The sequence below is a fragment of the Temnothorax curvispinosus genome, unplaced genomic scaffold (assembly GCF_003070985.1).
Source record: "Temnothorax curvispinosus isolate PA1 unplaced genomic scaffold, ASM307098v1 QBEX01002581.1, whole genome shotgun sequence".
In the NCBI taxonomy this organism is placed as follows: domain Eukaryota; kingdom Metazoa; phylum Arthropoda; class Insecta; order Hymenoptera; family Formicidae; genus Temnothorax; species Temnothorax curvispinosus.
Genome location: NW_020212361.1, coordinates 27,584 through 30,738, shown reverse-complemented (window position 1 = coordinate 30,738; position 3,155 = coordinate 27,584). Strand labels below are relative to the sequence as shown.

Sequence of the window (3,155 nt, the reverse complement as noted above, 5' to 3'; positions counted from 1 at the left end):
ATAATAATAATAATAATAATAATAATAATAATAATAATAATAATAATGATAATGATAATAATAATAATAATTTCATAACCTTAATAATGATAATAATATTAATAAATATTTTATACACACATACATGGATTTAACATAAAAATTAAATAATAAGCCAAATGAAAATTCTTTTTAGGATTGATTCAGGATCTAGAAAATGTTAAAAATATATCAATTAAAATATTGTACATATATATATATATATATATATATATATATATATATTAATACTAATATATTATAAAAAGATTAATTTATAATGAATTTTTTTTATTTATGTTTTTATTAACATCTTTCTGTGATAAGTATTTCATAGAAGATGCCGATAAGTGGGTATATAGTGTCAAGTGAACGAACAAAAAATGTGAATTTTTGCCGTTAAAATTTAGCAGATGAACTGTAATGAACGCAAACAGAATGCTCGCGTTCAAGGTTCGTCAGTGTTCGATTTGCGTTCGGACCGATTTATTCGTAAAACGTTACAGCAAGGAAAATTCGTGCACAAGGTTGATGGGAATGTAATGAATCTATTGTTTGCCTTTGAATCCATTCGTAGTGTAATCGACAATATCGTTCATTATCGTCTGGTCTTTTTTTCTTTCTCTTCTTTTGTTAAACTAGTAATTATAATAAACCTTGTAATATTATTGCACCATTCAGCGTTTTTACATTTGTTTTACGCCGAGAAATGCCAAATTTGACTGAATGTGAATGTTCAAAATGAACAGAAAAATGTACCAACAACGAACACAAATGCGAACGTCTGAGCATTCACATTCGTTGCTCATTCGCTCAATGTATACTCGATAAACCGCTGACAGGTGTGTAATAAAAATGAAACTATATATGTGTTTAGTTTTCTAATAGGTTTGCAAATTCGCTTATCAAAATTGCAATGTTTGGACGCGCTTTGATCAGAAGTTTGACTTAATACGGAGTTATATACAATTTATAGAAATTGTGTAAAAATCATCAAAAGTTGAGCAAAAAATCGATGATTAACTCTTAAGTATGCATTCTGGCACATAAATTAAAAATTTGATTTTGAATATAATAAATAATAAAAACTCTCCTTTTTGCTACAAAATAATTATTTAATTGTAGAAATGTCTGAAAGTAATTTTAATACTGCTTTAATATAGTTAATTTTTTTTCAGCTGTTCAAGGTATTGTTCATTATACAATATATTGAATTTCATAGATCTTTATTGCATTTCCAAACATTTTCTCTATTCTAAATTTTCCCATGAATCCTCATTTTTATTCTAATGGCACATGCGCTAAGTGAAAATGTTGCGTAATTAATTTAAAATATGGAAATATAAGTAAAAAACAGAAGGTATCATGCGTGTCTCCAGTATAACTAGTTACGTAACCATATAGGAATTGTGCGATTGTACAGATGAGAGAACAGCGCAGGAAAAACTTAGTTTAGAAAAAAATGGCTCTCAATAAGTAAACTAACTATCTGTAGTATACCAGTAGATTTGTAACAAATTCGAATCAGAAATAAGACATTGCTAGTAAATTGGTATCAACTGGCATTCGCATTAAGCTCGTCGGAAGAGCTACTGATATAACTTGGCATGCAGATTATGCACTATCTCTACTATCAATTCTATGTGAAACTTGTATAACTGTAGTAAATATATCAAAGTTTGCTTGATTTCTGTCATCAATCTGCCATCATATTTTATTAACAAGCTCTGCTATAATTCTGTTAGCATTCTGCCAATAGCATCTGATATGTCAGAACCTGTATCAAATCTATATTTTGCCGACAAAATATGTAGCAGATACTTTGTAGAATCTGTCTCTAGAGACGGCATAACACACTAAGCAAATTAGGCATAGTATGGCGGTACCATTTGTTTAGGCTTATGTTGTCGTGCATGTTGTGTACAATGAGATTAAGATATTTCGATTAATTTCAAAATGCATAAAAGTCGCGGCTCACTGAACATGATGCTATATTATCGGTGCTATAAGCAATTATGATTCGTAACTCTTTTATGCATTCCGAAATTCTTCGAAAGAAAATGTCTTAATCCCAGTAAGACTGATTGTGAGTGTATTATACATTGATGTGTGTCTTGCAATTCTCGATGTTCGGATTCTCTCAATAATCTTTTTTTTTCTTTTATGATATCTATTTTCTTTTAAATTGAACGATTGTCTTTCGAGACTTGCATAGAAATATACGTGGTGGTGGAGAGTCAAATGTTTCTGATATTTTCAATTAATTTTGCATTATGAGAGATCAAGTCTAATTTTTGAAAAAAATTTAACCCTTAAATGCCTTGTGGGGTCCAGCGGACCCCGGACCCTTTACAATGATATTTTCAAATGTTCTTTCCAAAAATGGAGCTCATGCTCCCATTGATGATAGTTGAGTGATTGACCTACCCGTTTGTACACTTAGCAGTACTCAGTTTACTTAATTTTTTATACTATGTCGAAATTGAAATTTTAACAATATAAGCATTTTATTCTCTTTTCTAAGCCTTGAACAACATTGAAAAAAATTTTCATAACTAAAGATCAAATAATCAATGAGTAAGGAGACATTTTTCATGCTGGGGTCTTTTAGACCCCTTATGTTATTTACGAGATTCTTGAAAGGTGTGGCATTTATATAAGGGTTAAGTATTTTAAACAAATAAGTAATAATTAGTGCGTGAAGACAATATTTTTAAATAATATAGACAGTTAATTTAGATAAAAACAAAGCAGAAATTTTCAAAGAAAAGAAAAACTTATTTAGTTATTCAGTTTATTTCAAAGAATATTTTAGTTTGGCTATTGATAACCTTTCTTGTAATCTTTTAAAGTATCTTCTAAAATTCTAAATTAGTCTATTTTTTGTAATTAGTAATAAGATAAGTTGAGAAAGTTTCGTAAACTTTTAAAATGACTGCAGAAAGATTCTGCTAATTTAAATACTCTTTTGTAATCAAACGACTAAATTTATATCTTTCAGAGAGTAACAAGTAAACAATTTACAACAAAAGCAGAATACACTATAAAATTACACTTCAAAATATATTAATGATATATATTTTTATATACATATGGGGCATTCCACGCCAATTCGCAAGGGGTCAAACTTCGACCTT

The 3,155-nt window shown here is 28.7% G+C and overlaps 1 protein-coding gene across 1 annotated transcript in view; it reads right to left on the bottom strand.

The window, feature by feature from the left end:
* Positions 1-152: 152 nt before the first annotated feature.
* LOC112451803 (protein yellow-like) overlaps positions 153-3,155 on the bottom strand; it is a 14,634-nt gene continuing 11,631 nt past the window's right edge. The window contains exon 4 of the mRNA XM_025011685.1: positions 153-189. The gene's annotated coding sequence lies outside the window, so the exon portion shown is untranslated. The remainder of the gene's footprint in view (positions 190-3,155) is intronic.